Below are 16931 nucleotides of genomic sequence, written 5' to 3'. Positions count from 1 at the left end.
ACTTCGCCCACTTGACAGCGCCCATCACAGATTGTCTCAGTAGCAAAAAGAAGTTCGTCTGGACAGAAAGGGCCCAGCAATCCTTTGAAAGACTGAAGAAGGCGTTCGCTTCGGAAGAGCAGCTCCTGCATGTGGATCTGCAGAAGCCCATGAGGCTGGAGACCGACGCGTCAGACCGAGCCATCGGAGCGGTACTGTTGCAGACAGGGGCCCAGCAGGGCTGGAGGCCGTGCGCCTTTTTCTCGAGGAAGCTGAGCAAGTCGGAGCAAAACTACACGGTGTATGACCGCGAACTGCTTGCAATCTATGCAGCGTTTCGCCGATGGAGACATCTGCTAATAGGGGCGCAGCACAAGATCCAGGTGTGTACGGATCACAAGAACTTGGAATACTGGAAGACTGCACGAGTACTCAACCAGAGACAGATGCGATGGGCACAGGAGTTCTCCAAGTTTTCCTTCGAGATCCGGTACGTGCCGGGAGAGGAAAACGTAAGAGCAGATGCTCTCTCCCGGAAGCTGGAGTACATGGAAGGAGAGGGACCGCCGGAAGTCAGACACGTGTTCCCCGAGAACCGATGGGTGTGGGGGGGGGGGAGTGTTGGTTGGGAAACGAGAACTGGCCGGGCTTACTAGAAACGACGAATTCGCTCAAACTAAAATCAGGGAACTCCGGGACGGAAGGGAAAACCATGGAGGGTTTGAGGAAAAGGAAGGGCTACTGTACTATAAGGGGGCGCTGTACGTACCGGGGGAGACCTTGAGGGGAAGGGTACTCAAACAACTCCACGACAACCCAACAGCGGGGCACTTTGGTCAGCACAAAACCATGTTGCTTGTCACCAGGCAGTTCTGGTGGCCAAGGGTAAGGGAAGATGTACGGGAATATGTACGGGGGTGCGACCGCTGCCAGAGGGCAAAGGGGGAGAGGGCTGCCCCCGCAGGGTTACTGGAACCCTTACCCACGCCGGGAAGACCCTGGGAGGTGGTGTCCATCGATTTTATGACAGATTTGCCCAAGTCAAGGGGGAAGACAGCAGTCATGGTAGTAGTCGATCTACTGACAAAAATGTGCCATTTCATAGCTTGCTCACATGCAGTGACGGCAGAGGAAACAGCCAGGTTGTTTGTGGATCACATCTTCAGGCTGCATGGGGCTCCCTCGAGGGTCATCTCAGATCGCGGGAAACAATTTACTTCCCGGTTCTGGAGGAAGCTCATGAGCTTGCTGCAGGTCGAGGTGGGCTTCTCGACGGCGAGGCACCCGGAAACCAACGGGCAAGCAGAAAGAGCGAACAGTATACTCCAGCAATACCTACGCTGCTACGTCAGCGAGAGACAGAACGATTGGGTAGAGAAACTAGCGCTGGCTGAATTTGCGTACAATAACGCTGAACATGTCTCCACGGGAATGAGCCCGTTCATGGCCAATTATGGGTATCACCCCAGGGCCTTCCCGGGGAGGGGGGAGGAAGGGTGGAGTGTACCTGCGGCAGAGCAGTTTGTGGAAGAAATGGAGGCCTTGCACAAGCAACTTAAGATGAACTTGGAACGGGCCAAGGAAATTTGCAAGAGGCAGGCAGACAAGCACCGTCGGGAAGGGGAGACCATACGGGTGGGAGACCGGGTGTGGTTGTCAACCCAAGGGTTACCCTTTAAGGGAGGGTGCAAGAAGTTGCAGCCGAGGCGGCTGGGACCTTTTGTGGTAACACAGCAGGTGAACCCCGTGGCATTCAAGCTCAAGTTGCCTGACAGCATGAAGATACACCCGGTGTTCCATAGGTCCCTACTCTCACCGTACAGGGAGGGGCGGGAATTCCCGGGGCGGGAGGGAGAAGTCACCACACACCCGCAGGTAGAGGAGAGGGAACACCACAACCAAGCCACGGAAATACTCGATTCAAGGTGGCGAGGGCGCCAGGTGGAGTACTTGGTAGCTTGGGAGGGAGAACCCAGGTCAGAAAACACATGGGTTCCTGCGGAGGCAATCAATGACGGGTATCTTGTGGAGGAGTTCCACAGCCTGTTCCCAGATAAACCAAAACCACTAGCGAGATTCTGGGAGGAGCAATTTGGAACCACAGACGACGAAGAGGATTTTGTGGGTTTTCCTGCCTCCGAAGAGGAGGGAGGAGAGGCGTCAGAGGGAGAAGAATCAGACTGGGAGGCCCACCCCACGGGAAGAGATCGGAGCGGGTGGGAAGCGGGTTTTGAATCCTCAGAGGATGGCGACAGCTCCTTCCAGGGATTCCCCGCATCGTCGGCCGAGGAAAGGGACGGAGTTGGATCAAAAGCTTGGGCCGGGGGTGGAGGGGGTCCTGGGGGGGAGGTGGATGTCAGGGAACTGCCATCGGAGCTAGAGGCGGAGGCAAGGCTCCAAAGCGATGCTGGAGAAGGGCCCAGCAGGGAGAGAGGCAGCTCATTGGCTGGGGAAGGAAATCAGCGTAACACCAGGGATAAAGGGGGGCAGATGGGGGAATCGGCGAGGGGGCTCCAGGACTCCTTGCCGGAGACCAGCGGGGAGAGCACGGGTCCTCCGCTGCCCACACCCACCCTGCGCAGAAGACTTCCGCGCAGGGAGAGTAGGTGGAGACTTGGCGTCAAATAACTTCTTTGGTGGAAGAGGTTCAAGAAACGCCCACTGACGGATTCTGCCAGCGACTGAAACAGCCACGGAGTGAAGGACTGTCCAGACAGAAAGGGTTAAACCAGGTAACCTAGCCAGGAGCGGCGGCAACTTACGCACGAGCAACCCCTATAACCATTACAGTTTGTTTGGATGTAAATCCCACTGTGTTGAACAGGGGTCCAAACTCATGTTACGTGTCCATCAGATTTCATCCTTGGGTTGGTTTAAAGAAGATTAGCAAAAGGAGTAATTTGGAACAGGATATGAAAAGAATGAGGGAACGTTGTAGCTTGGCAGCCAGAGTGGCATAATGGTTGGAGCGTTGGATTAAGACCTGGGAGAGCAGGGTTCAAATCCCCACTAAGCCATGAAGCTCACTGGGTGACCCTGGGCCAGTCACCATTTCTTAGCCTAACCTTCCTCATATGGCTGTTGGGAGGCTGAAATGGGGAGGAGAACAAAGTACACCACCTCGAGATCCTTGTAAGCTAAAGGTGGTATATACATATGAAAGAAAGAAAGAAAGAAAGAAAGAAAGAAAGAAAGAAAGAAAGAATAATAGCAGGACACCTGATTTGCATACAGAAGGTCTGAGTTTCAAGCCCAGCGTTTCCAGGTAGGGGTGAGAAAAGCTTCTGTCTGAAACCCTACAGCAGGTGTGGTCCTTCAAATGCTGCAGTTCCCACAGCCAGAGATAGTGGGAACTGTAGTTCAGCAAAGCGTGTTCTCCCTGAAGTGAGAGCACGTGTTGTGGTGGGGTCCGCTGAATCACCCCTCTGATGCCAGGCAGGGTGGTTAAGCTGACCCCTGGCAATTGATTGGTTGGCTGGGTTGCTGGGGAAATTTTATTGTTGCAATTTGGTGGGAGGGATCGAACCTTTTAAATTCTAGTTACAGATAGGTAGCCGTGTTGGTCTGCCATAGTCAAAACAAAAAAATTTTTTCTTCCAGTAGCACCTTAAAGACCAACTAAGTTAGTTCTTGGTATGAGCTTTCGTGTGCATGCACACTTCTTCAGATACACTGGATCTGAAGAAGTGTATCTGAAGAAGTGTGCATGCACACGAAAGCTCATACCAAGAACTAACTTAGTTGGTCTTTAAGGTGCTACTGGAAGAAAAAAATTTTTTGTTTTGACTTTTAAATTCTGGACATGCAGCTTGGTGCTTTCTCTTTCGCTGCATGAACCAGTCACCCGCCCACCCGCCCTGAGTTTTGAGGGTTTTGCTTTGACCTTGCTATGCCTGTCATGGGGTTGTCTGCCGTTGGGGCAGGGGCCTGGTAGGAATTTTGTCCATCTGGCTGATTGGCTGAGCCATTTGGTTTTTGCCTACTGCGTAGCAAATCATCACAACTTGTAAGGTTGGCGGTTAGGCATTGGTTATCAAATTGGTTGGAGGAGGGCTAAGGATTGGCTGTGCCTGCCCCTCCAATACTGCTGCAGAAGGGAATTCCGTTAAAGGAATCCAGGGGCTTGCCATGTTTTCATCCGAATCCCTGAATGGGGCTAGGGCCAGCAAGCCCCGGGAAGCATGCGGGTGAGTGCTGAGGGCCTGTGACTCAGCTCCATTGCTCTCCAATATTGTTTTCCCTTACTGGCTTCCGAGGGTGTTCGGAGGTCAGTTCTGTCCCCAGGCGGGGGGACAGATAGTCTTAACCAATGCCTAAACAACCACTCACTGGTATGTATTTTAATAAAGTTGTGGCCAAAATTATGCCAAAAACCTTAAACAAAAATTATGTGTGAGTTGTGAGTTATTTGAGGGGTGGCTTGGGGACCTTGACATGCAACATCTGGAAGGTCACAAATTCCCCACATCTGCACTAAAGAGTTGCTACCAGTTAGTGTACAGAATACAGAACCAGATAGGCCAATGGTCTTGCTATGTTTCCCTACAATTATTTATCATCCGCTGGATGGGGGAAAAACAATCTGCATTTAAAACTATTTGGTTTAGTAAAACTTTAAATTAAGATGTATTAGATGTGATGGCAAACGGTGGATCTTGAAACAGAAGAGAGAAGTGCTTTGTTGGTCTCAGATGCACCAGCTCTCCTAATTCATATCCTGCAGCTGGAAGAAAGCTACATTGTTGTTACCAGACATTTCTCAGGAGAGAAGAGTGAAGGAAGACATGCACTATGTTAGCATCCTTTAAATGTCATTTCATTCTAGTCTCTTGTGCTGCTGCTATCAATTTAAGTTTTTGTTTCTTGGCTCCCATGCCGATATCTGAAAGTATTCTTTTATACAGTTTTAGCAGATAGGAGTGTGGCTGTTGATGCTAAAATAACACATATAATAAAGGGCATAAGCATCAAACAGGGAAAACTAAGTTTTTTTAACAAAGTTGCCGAAGAGCAGGGGAAGGAGGGAATAAATTGGTCCTTAGGGGTATAAAAGAATATTGTGCCTATAAACGCACATTGAACATTGGTTGCTTCTGTGAACCTAGACACATTGTCTGACTAAACAGAGAGTCTGGAAAGCAAAGGGTGATTCATTCAGCTGTGAGTATTATAATGTTTAATGGCTCCTGGTTTCATTTATTTACTTTTCTTGAAGAGATAAGAAGCCACCCGCAATGTCAGAAAAGAGTAAGTTTGGTATCTGGGTTCCAGTGTCTGTTTCAGGTATTTATGAAAAGTTGTAAAGAGACTGCAGTTCTTAACTGGGATGGCAGCAAGTCTTGTAACTGGGAGAGGCACAAATATCAAACTCAGGAGACCCCCCCCCCCCCGCCAGTTTGAAGCTGAGCCGAAAGATATGCTCAACTTTGGCCCAACTCATAGTGGGATCAACTTGCAGTTAGACTCACCTGAAAGCTGGATGGTGCCAGTCCTTTCCTTTTCCAAACCTGGCTCTGTCGTTATGGGAAATGGAGAGGGTCTAGAGAAGCAGACACTTCTATGTGAATGTGTACATTACTGTCAGGAACCCTTGGGAACTGAAAGATCAATGGATTGAGTCAGTTTTTACTCTTGTTTTTAGCACTTGTTTCTGTAAATCACTTTGAGTCACTTCTGTGAAAAAGCAACAGATAACTTAAATAAATAATGGAAAATGACAGATCACAGATTCCCAGCAACAATGCCACTTACAGCACCCCCATGAGCTCCCTTGTTGCCAGAAATCCTGGGGAGCTGGTTGCAATAAGGATGCTTGCTCACGTTTGATATTTTTTTTAAAAGGTCCTAATAAGACAGGCATAGGCAAACTCGGCCCTCCAGCTGTTTTGGGACTACAACTCCCATCATCCCTAGCTAACAGGACCAGTGGTCAGGGATGATGGGAGTTGTAGTCCCAAAACAGCTGGAGGGCCAAGTTTGCCTATGCCTGCAATAAGACATAGGGGAGAAGCTGGTCTCTTAGGTAAGTCAATTCAATCTGCTATAGATTCAGTGCACTGTGCAACAATTGCCAAGTCAGCATTTACCTCTTCTCGGTATGAATAACAGACAATTTCCAGTGCATATGCATATAGTTGGAAGGGGAAGTCTGTAAGAGCAAAACTGAAGGGAGCACAAGCCATAATTCAGTGGAAATTTAGGAACTGCATCTCTGTTGTAAGATGTTACAAGCTCCCTGATGACCAAGAGCTATCCCCATTATCCAGTAGTATTGCTAGTAGTGAAATGGAAGTCCAGAGTCTTCCAGATATGACACAGAGTCTATCAATTGCTACTTTAGATGCTAGATAAATGTCATTTCTGTCACAAAAATGGCAAAACAGTAATCAGGAGAGGAACAGCTGTTTTTCCTCTATATTGCGGTAAACAGATGGCATTAAAAATGTTACTGTCATGTATTAATTTATTCTAAATGATTTTATTGATTCTAAAGGCAAAAACTGAACCATAAAGGAAAACACATCAATAGAGAAAACATATTTCATACCATCCAGAGCTGCCACGCATGAACTGTGCATTGCAATGCAGTTTCCTCAGCCTCTGGACTGACCCCATCCACCCACACTAGTCAGTGGATGGACACAAATGGCTATAAGATGGTTTCCAGTTCCAGTTGAGCCTTTCCGATGCAACAAGGTCTACCTGAGCTCTGGCACACTGGTCATCCTTGCTCCTTAGTCCTGCCTCCTAGATAGTTCTTCAGTCCTAGCTTGCTCTTTCAGCCTGATTTCTAGCTTTGGTCAGGCTCAGCCTTTGAGTCTTTGTCTGCTTTACCCTACCTCACAGGTACTTAAGCCTCCAGCTTGTCTGAAGTTGTGAGCCAAAGGGTGAGAGCGTAAGGGCTCTCTCAGCTGTGAGCTCTCTCAGCTGTGGGCCAGAAACTGCTGTGAAAGCCATTAACCAGCTGGGAATAGAACATGCTCATCAATGTGGTATTACTCAGAGAGGGCATACCACCAGTAAGATATGTTGTCTCACACAGCTCCTAGGTCATCTCAAGGTGAATCTCAGATTGCAGCTCATGGCCCAGCACTGAGTTATATCAGAATCAGAATGCATTTCTCATATTTGCAACCTCTAATTTAACAATATATAACTACCATCTGCAGTTAACTAGTACTAGCAAAAATAAACAATAAACCACTAGACACAAATTCATGAAACACACATTCTGTTGTTTGAATACTTGTGGAAGTCAATACTGAGTTTCTTCAGGGAAAGCTATTCTTATTCACTTCAGTAGTTGAAAGAATTTCAGAACCTTGTGAGCCACAATGCACTTTTTTTTTCAAGCAAGAAATCCTGCCAGCTGTCATTTAACTGTGGCTGAAAAGAAACATGGCATGTTTGGAGCAGTGAGGTTGTTTTGTAAATTCCTTAGCTATTGCAATCAAGCCTATTCCTATTCCTTTCTGGGGTCAGGTGCTTAAAAAACAAAAACAAAACCCAGATCTTCGAGTTAAATCTGAAGCCACTTGAGCTTGGCATTTATTGGCTGGCTTTTCTGTAATGTCATTTCTTAGGATCTCCACCCTGAGCTTTCCTTCAAGATATTTCACACTTTTTAAAGCAGGCATAGGCAAACTTGGCCCTCCAGATGTTTTGGGACTACAACTCCCATCATCCCTGACCACTGGTCCTGTTAGCTAGGGATGATGGGAGTTGTAGTCCCAAAACATCTAGAGGGCCGAGTTTGCCTGTGCCTGTTTCAAAGGTTTCATTTTGAATTGAATGGGTGATAAATGAATGGATAATTCCATAAGCAAAACAAAACAAAAATAGGTAGGCAATTCTATTGTATTGGGACATTCAAAGCCAAGAGAAAACTAGGCTATGCTCCTCAAACTGCATCTTGTAATCTTGTGTATAAATTGCCACATCCAGGCTCTCTACCGCATTTCAGGTTAGCATAAGAAGGAGAAGTGAGGCCTGCAATATCTGCATCTATGTTTAAAGGCAATCTGATCTTTGTAGATTACAGAAGGGCATTGTTGGCATAAATCACATTGGAAGATGGGTAGGAGATGAATGCTGGTGAGGTGCACCATTGTTGCCTGAGCACACAACTAAAGTAAATCTTTAGGAGTCGGTGAGGTGAAATATCTTCAGAACATATGGCTAAATACTTTGCACAAATATATTGTGAACTATTGGTAAGTTTAACCTGGGAAAATAATAATAATAATAATAATAATACCCTGCCCATCTGGTTGGGTTTCCCCAGCCACTCTGGGCGGCTCCCAGCAGAGGACTAAAAACAGAATAAAACTTCAAACATTAGAAACTTCCCTAAACAGGGCTGCCTTCAGATGTCTTCTAAAAGTCGGATAGTTGTTTATTTCCTTGACATCTGATGGGAGGGCGTTCCACAGGGCGGGTGCCACTACCAAGAAGGCCCTCTGCCTCAAATTTGACTTTGAGAAATAAATGAAACCATGAAAAGAGAAAATCAATAGATGATCATGCCAGTCTGGAGCACTGAATAATTTTTTTTTTTTTTTTTTTTGCAGAAAACTGTTCCAAATAGACCTGTCTTATTTGTCACAATATATACTTCCAAAAGTAATTCCATTTAACGATGTCATTGTGAGACGAATCATTTTGAAAGCTAAAAGAATGGGAGCAAGAGAACAGTTGTATCAATATAGGCTTCACTAAATATGAGATTTTTGCTTTAAATGTGTTGGCACAACAGAAGGGCAAAGCTGGGCTTTCTTGAATGTGTTTCATGGATGTATTTTGGCAGCTCTCAAAATAAAATATACGACAGAAGAAGAAAAATATATGTTAGAAAAGCAGTCTACGAAGTATCATAATTTTCTTTCTAGACTGATATATCAATCACATTATTGGGTCAAGAATAGAAGTTAGATAATGGGGAGACTTTCAAATTTGTTTGAAGGCTGAGAATTTAGTAGAGAGATTGGCCAAAGTTTCATGACAATGGAACTGCATGAAAACCCTTTGCAGAGGTGACTTCAGGGTTGCTGCAAGAATTTCATATTCCACCAAAGCTGAAATTACAAGCTCTTCAGAGAGATAGGATAGGATATTATGGTTTTTTTTAAAAAAAAAAATCAAGTTTGACAAACCAGCTCTTCCTAACCAATTGAGACACTTGAAACAACTTTCCTTACTATACATTTATGAGCGTTAGGAGTGTTACATTTGTATGGCAGAACACTCTGCGTATTTTACACACTATCCCATGATAAACATGTTCCTATAAATTGGCCTCAAAGTGACCATGAAATTCCTATTGTGATTATTCTAGCCAAGGATCACAGCCAAGTGTGCTACTAAAATTAAAAATTGAGTAGCAGTTTTTGAAGCTGGTGAAGCAGCAGATATTATTGAGCCAAGTTATAACAATAGTCTGAATAATAGCAGGAAGATTATACACACACACACACATGAATTGCAGTGAATATAAAATAATACGAAGTGTTTTCTAAGAATACACACAGAGAAAGGGAGTAAACTCACTAAACACCCAAGGGAGGAAGTTCCATAGGGTGGCTGTTATCTATGGCATGTCAACGTGACAAGCCTTCAATCAGCAGGATGTCTTCAGGTCTTCAGGTCTTCAGAATCAGCTTCTTCTGTACTGCAGAAAGTTATCTGCTAGATAACCTGCTCCCAAATTGTTTGGGGCTTTAAATGTTTGTAGCAAAACCTTTAATTCGGCCTGGTGGTGAATATATTTGGATTACAGTAATATCAAAAACTACAGTTAACACACAAGATAATAAAAACAATGAAACAAATGAACAAATAAGCCAAAAAACCCCATAAACGATAAAGCTGGAAAACTCTGCAAGCAGGCATGTCATTGGAAGAAAATAGAGGGAGAAACCTCTCCCTCCAGTCAGCAAGATATAATGTGTAACAAATCAATAAAGCATTATTCAATACCTCCTGGCCCTCAGACTCCAAAGTGAAGATGAGGATGTGGACACTGATCCAACTCAATAGTTCTGCGAGTACAATGAGTTTTAGCTGTGCAATGAAACTCCCCTGCCTTCTCCTCCCATGTGACCCCTGATCTCTTTTGGGGGTTCCCCCCAACCCTCTGGAGCAGATTCATGGGGTGCGCAGAAAGAGGATAAAGCAAGGAAGTTCTAAAGAGCAGCTCAAACTCCTTGTGGTTGTAGAACTATTGAGCTGGGTACTGCCTGCTTCAATTTACAGTCCTGACCATTGTCAAATCAAGGGTTTCAGAAATGGAAAGGCACCAACAAAGATAAGTGATGATTTTTAAAAAAAAAAATCGGTCCTCTAAATATTATATATAATTATATATAATCCTCTAAATATTATATATAATCCTTAATAATTGGAAGATGGCAAGGACCAAAACAATCCAAAGAAGGCTGAGAAAAGTATATCCTTCTTCTTCTTCTTTTTTAGTGTAGCAGCTGTTTCCTAAAGTATGTATTTAAAAGTTTAAAAGACTTCATGTTTTTTATCATCATCATTGGAACCTCTTTTGTTATTATTGAAAGCTCAAGGCATGCCTGTTCTCATTTCATTTTGTTCAAAACTACAGTAATTGGTGCCTGGCCTTTTTGACAGCCTGTTAAGCTTTAGACTGCTGGGTTTTTAACTGAATCAATTATTTTAATTATGGCCATCTGAAAGGAGCAACAAGGTATAAACAGGAAAAGAAGATTCCGATGAAACTCAAACCAACCCATTAGTCAAATACACTATTAGATTGTGATATTTAACATTCTAACCTCATTTCTTAGTGTTTAATACTGCTTAAATAATTAAATCTCATCTGTCACAGATAATTAAAAAAATTCCAAGCATATACGAAGAAAATGGAAATGGAAACGATATACATAGGAAAATCAAAATAAATCCAAAATAAGTTGCATGTCAGAAATTAACTATGGTGGCTAAACTACTAAAATGCCAAGGTGTGGCTCTATGTTAGATATTCTGAGTTACTGTTTGCATTTATGAGACCTGGCCTAGAGTGTTCATTTGCAAGAAAAATGTAAAATATGACCCCAAGTTTCACCCATTTCACCCATATATCTTCCATTAACTAAGGTGTTTACTTGGATTTAGCCTTGGAAATTTGAGAATTTTTATTCAAGTATACTTGAAGCATAAGGAAACCAAAGCTGGCGCAGACCACTTACCCTTCTTGACATCTTATTTATTTATTTATTTATTTATTGAAATTTTCATGCAGCCCTAATTTGGCAAGAATGAATCAGGGAATGGAATTTGTGGATTTCTTTAAGCCCCCTTAACTCCATTCAGTCATTGCCCTTGAATCCTCACCTAAGGAGAGTCATAGCTGAACGCGCTATGTAAAAGTTGTTATTGTCTGTTCACATTACAGTAGAAGAACTAAATAGCCTCAAATAACATTAGTGCAAATCAAGACTGGAATAAAAGAACTTTTTGTTTGTTACACACGTTGTACAATCATCAGTGTGTCTGCACCTTCTAATAGTCAATATTAGAGCTGCATTTTAAAAAGCGTTAGACCTTTCATGAAAGATCAGAATACCAGGAGGAGTTATTTGGGAAAGGAAAATATAATGTATGTGCTAGACATATTTTAAAAATATACTATAAATGCTGGAAACCAAGACGCGGGAAACAAAAAAAGGGCACATCTTACTGTGCAATTCTAGGCATGTTTACTCAGAAATAAGTCCCACTGAGTTCCTAGTTAAATATTATGAGATTTCATGTTTAGTATTCTTGACTGTTAAAAGAGCTAGATGAGGTCATGGTTAAAAACAAAATACAGGGATGGATGGACCAATGGTTCAAATGAATTGTCAATAGTGGTAGTTTACCATCATTGATTTTCAGTTGTTCAGATATTGGGCAGTATCCAATGCTGCGAGTGCAAAGTCCACATAGTTTCCTCTCCCCCCACACCCTCACAATGTACTCTGGAGGGTCCTCCAGTCCTCTGGAGCAGATTTTGAGGGTGCATGGCAGGCTGGAGGGGAGGGCAAGTTAATTTGCGCAACTGGAAATCTGCCATGCAAGCAAAACAGCAGTATTGAATACAACCCATTGTTTAATCACTGAGACAATCTGCAATTCCAGAAAGCTTGAAAACAGAAATAACAAGTTTACATATCAATCTGCATCAGCTGAGGAAGATCCCAGATTTGGAAGCAGACAGTGCTTCACTATGGATGTGGGCTTGCTATAAAATAACACACATGCTGCTTAATTCTATGCAGAAGTAAGTCCCACTAGGTTCTATGGCATTTATTCTGAATCCATAGCAGCTGTTGCCAACATGCTGCTGTCCACATATTTTGGACTACGTCAGCCCCAGCCAGCATGGCTGGGGTTGATGGGAATTGTAGTTAAAACATCTGAAGGGCACCATGTTGACCAAGTCTGATCTGTTGTAGCCATAGTTGAATGTTCCATGTAAAAGCTTACCAATGCCAACACATATGAAAGTTGAAAGCTACAATGTTGGCGTATCATCATCATCATCAAACTTTATTGGCATCACATACAAACATTCAGAATAAATAGACCAGTGCGATCTCATCACCATTTCAACAGTACAGTCATTTGCCAAAGGGTAGAAGAGGTGAGCAATCTATTTCATCTCTGTGGGTCCCCAGCAAGGGCAGGATCCTGTAGTGTACTTCAGTGACAAAACATCAAATTGAGGAACTTAGCTACCCTCTTGGTGAGCTCCTGGTCTCTCCCCTGTAATAAGAAGTGTATAACCTCTGTCTCTGGTTTCCATGTTGGAATACATAGATGGTCTAGAAATTGTTGGCAGAGATCATGATACATTTTACATTTAAGGGCCATGTGAGCTAGAGTTTCCACCAGGTGGGCATTGCGTGGGCAGATCCTATCTCCTTCTGAATGTTGGCATATGGATGGGCTGCCAGGGCCTGCAGGGCAGCAATTGATAGAGAAATAAGACAATATCAGAATTAGTTATGAAATACCTTTCTAGAATTATGCTACTTCCATTTTGTTCTGAGAAATAGCGAGGACATACTAGAGATTAAACAACTGGATAAGAAAAAACCCAGAACTTGTGGTCTCAGTTCAAGGAATTGCTTACTTGGGAAACACAAAACAACATGTTTAGTTTTATCCATTTGCTCAAATGACAGAGCACTAGGTGTATGAAATCAATACCACAGAAAGTTCCCGCACCTGCAGGTGGTCAAATTCTGGCACAGGGAAACAGATACTAATGTATGAAATGAAACCCAAACTGATACACGATTTTTCTGCCTCCAGCACAATCCAGGACAAGCGATGAGATATCCTGTGTCATCTGCAGGGTTTGTGTTTGATACATAATTCTAAAGCTAGCACCAAGCTATTGTAACAAAAGACTCACTGAAGCAGTTCTCTCACCAAACACCATTCTTTGAACATGTGTTCTGCAGAAATCACGGTCGGAACATAATAGTAAAAATAGGCTCTGCTGTGATTTGCACATCTCTGATTAAAGCTTTTTCTGTAATTAGTTCAATGGCAGGTCTCGTTTGCTTCACTGTTACAAGCAAGCTGTGTTTTATTTCTTTTGTTTTAGGAAATAACACTGGTGAAAACAAAGCTGTTTGTGAGTGGACCTGGGCATGAAGAGGCAAGACACAAGCAATGAGTTGAACTAAGGCCACCATTTATTTGCTTCCATGTTATTTATGCACATTGCCCCTTAAATCATCTAATATCATGGTACTTCCACTGTAGAGAGGTATAAAAGTGATTATACTGCATTGTGAAATGGGATAATTTCATTTTTTTAAAAAAGGCTCTTTGTGTAAGCACTCAAGACAGCATCATTTGCAGTGGCGATGACCTAATAATTACATAGTTTTATTAAGCAGGGTAATGCACATCTGTTCTAGAAAATATTTCAGGACAGGTATATTTGACTATTCATCCCAGAAACATATTATGTGTATAAAAATGTCTCATGGGTATAAAATTATGTCTCCAGCTTTAGAGACTTAAATAATACTTCTGACAGATAGTGAGCTTGTCGGATTTCCAGTGATTCACTTTTTCTCCTCAGGCCCTTGCAATGAAGCCCAACCATTTCAGAGAGTCCCCCAAACACAGAAGAGATTATTTCCAGGAGGTTCAGAGGGGCTGTTGAAGGGCAGGATGGAGGTCATGTTACATCAAAGTCACATTCCTCTGAAACTTCTTTGGCACCAATAAAATGATAGATGATGATAGATAGATGATAGATAGATAGATAGATAGATAGATAGATGATAGATAGATATGATAGATAGATGATAGATAGATGATAGATAAATAGATAGATAGATGATAGATAGATGATAGATAGATAGATGATAGATAGATAGATGATAGATAGATAATTTCTATATCACCCTTCACCCGAGGATCACAAGGTGGTTTACAATATAAAAACACAAGAATACATAATATAGTAACAAACAGAAACAATTACCACCACACACAGTTTAAAAGGCCATAAAATGTTTAATTAGCCAATGGTCTGGGAGAAGAGGGATGCTTTTGCCTGGCACCTAAAGATATGTAATGAATTATTTGTTACTGATTTTTTTTAATACAACAAATGTGTGGTTCCCTTTATTATTTCCATTTATTCTCAGTTCTTTCCTTCCTGCTTATTTGTTCATTTATATGATCTTTTTATTCTAAATGACACCTGACATTAGAGGGATTTTTATCTCTCTCTTTTTATTTAAAAAAGTAACAAACAAATTCTAAAATAGACTATTAAAAATAATAGTACTTCCGTGCAGGCTAAAATCATCTGTACATGAAATAATTCATGCTGTTAACCAAACTGTCAAGAATCAGACAGGAGGAGAGAGAGATGTCAGAATGCAGACATCACATCCAATGAGCTCTTCTGGTTTAAAGGTGAGAAACATGCCCCAGGGCTGTACAAGTCTCACAGAGAAAATACAATATATTGACTGAAGATTTTTATTAGGAACAACATTTTCTCTGCATGATTATTAGTGCCCTAGCTTGCAACCATGAATCAGGAGTGTCCTGGTAAATGTAGGGGGGAAACCTCCTGCCCTTATGTGAGGACAGGACAGTGAGTTATGACAGGAATTTGATTTTCATCCTCAACCCCAAGCTTACTAGGTAGCCTAAGGCAACCTATTTTTCTATCACATTCAGCCTCATTTTAACTTAATCACTTTGAGTCTCTCCCATGCCGTCTCCCTCTGTGTACAATACTGTACAGAGCTTTGTTCTGCAAAACTGGCACTTCAAGTGCCATGAAATGTCTGCTCTGCATTTGTAAGAAGTCATTCCTTTAGTGTGACAGAACCTGCACGGCCTATTGAGGCAGGAGCCTCACTGTGCTATGTTGGAGCCTGCTGAAAGCATTTCTGTTTTGGCACAGTAACCCTATGTGGTAGGTCAGGGTGAGGTAGACAGTAACTGGCCCAAGGTAACCCTGAGAGTTTTGTGGCTAAGTGGGGATTAAAACCCTGGTCTCCCAGGTCATAGTCTGACACTCTAACCTCTATGGCAAACTGGGAAAATATCCCAAGCTGTTTCCCTCTCATACAAGTGCTTTGTTGATATGTAATACAGGTCAGAGACCATCACAAATTTATTCATATTAGCCTTAAGAAGTGAGGAGTCAAGACAAGCTTATTTTATCTTGTTCATGTCATGCAGGAGTGCAGACTAGCTTGAGTTTTACTCTGATTTTTCCTTCCGCTGCCAGGCTCTGCCATATTGTCAGTATTAAGGATCGTCGAACAGCAAAGAACATAAAATGCCCCACTCTCTTAAATATATGAACACAAGCTCGTGCCGGTACAGATCTATAATCAATTTACTCTGCAACGACTCCCAGAGTGCCCATCTTCTGAGCACGTTTCACAGTGTTGCACAAAACTTTGCTACATCCTAATGAGATAAGAAGCTCAAGCCAATGGGCCTTAAGCTCCGCTGTATTCTAGGAGCATCATTTTTTTCTGCCTTTTCCAACTACTCTCATTCCAAAGTCTCAAATGAGAATAACATAAATCTACATAAACCCACACTGAAAATGATCTTGATGTATAATATATCATAGTTATGGCAAACATGATCACTCTGCGCCCAGACATCAAAGAAATCTTGAGGAAACGGGTGCTCTTTTGTACATCAAGGCCAACGTAACAAAAGAATTTATTTAAGTTTGTATTGGAGGCTCTCTTAAGATATTTAGATAAATTATTGGGCAGCTAGCCCTATAAATTGACTTTCCTTTCTGCAGCAGAAATTGAAGATTGTATGGCCATAGTTAAAGTACCATCTTGTAGACCCTGGGGTACAGGGCTGAAAAACAGGCTTTGGGCTGAAAGCATCAAGGACTGTGATGTCTACCACTCAGTGGCGTAGCGTGGGGGGTGCAGGGGGGGCCGGCCGCACCGGGCGCAACATCTGGGGGTTAGGGTTAGGGGGCACAAATCCACAGGTTAGGGGGCACAAATCCACGGGTTAGGGGTGCAAATTACTTGCCTTGCCCCGGGTTCTGACAACCCACGCTACGCCACTGCTACCACTCTATTCATGAATGATAAGGCCTGGTCCTATGCATGTTTAGCTTCAGAAGTGAGTACTCTACTCTACAGAAACATTGCAAAATTAATGAACTTTGAAAGATGCTGGATTGAATTTATGTGGTCTCTAGCTGTTATGATAAAAAGAACTGGGATAAATATTGTTTAAGTTATAAAATTTAAGAAGTTGATTGGAAAATAAGGTGTTAGTTAAATGGAATGTTAAGAGATTAGGATTTGCTGGATAAACAATTTGAACTAGAAAACAAGAAGGGGAGGTATGAGGAAGTCAAGGAAACATGTTATTGAAAATTGATATTGAAATTGATTTGTTTTTAATATTTT

Source organism: Podarcis filfolensis (assembly GCF_964270895.1).
Source record: "Podarcis filfolensis genome assembly, chromosome: 7".
Lineage (NCBI taxonomy): Eukaryota > Metazoa > Chordata > Lepidosauria > Squamata > Lacertidae > Podarcis > Podarcis filfolensis.
The sequence above is the reverse complement of the archived record's forward strand: the minus strand, read 5'-3'. Positions refer to the sequence as shown.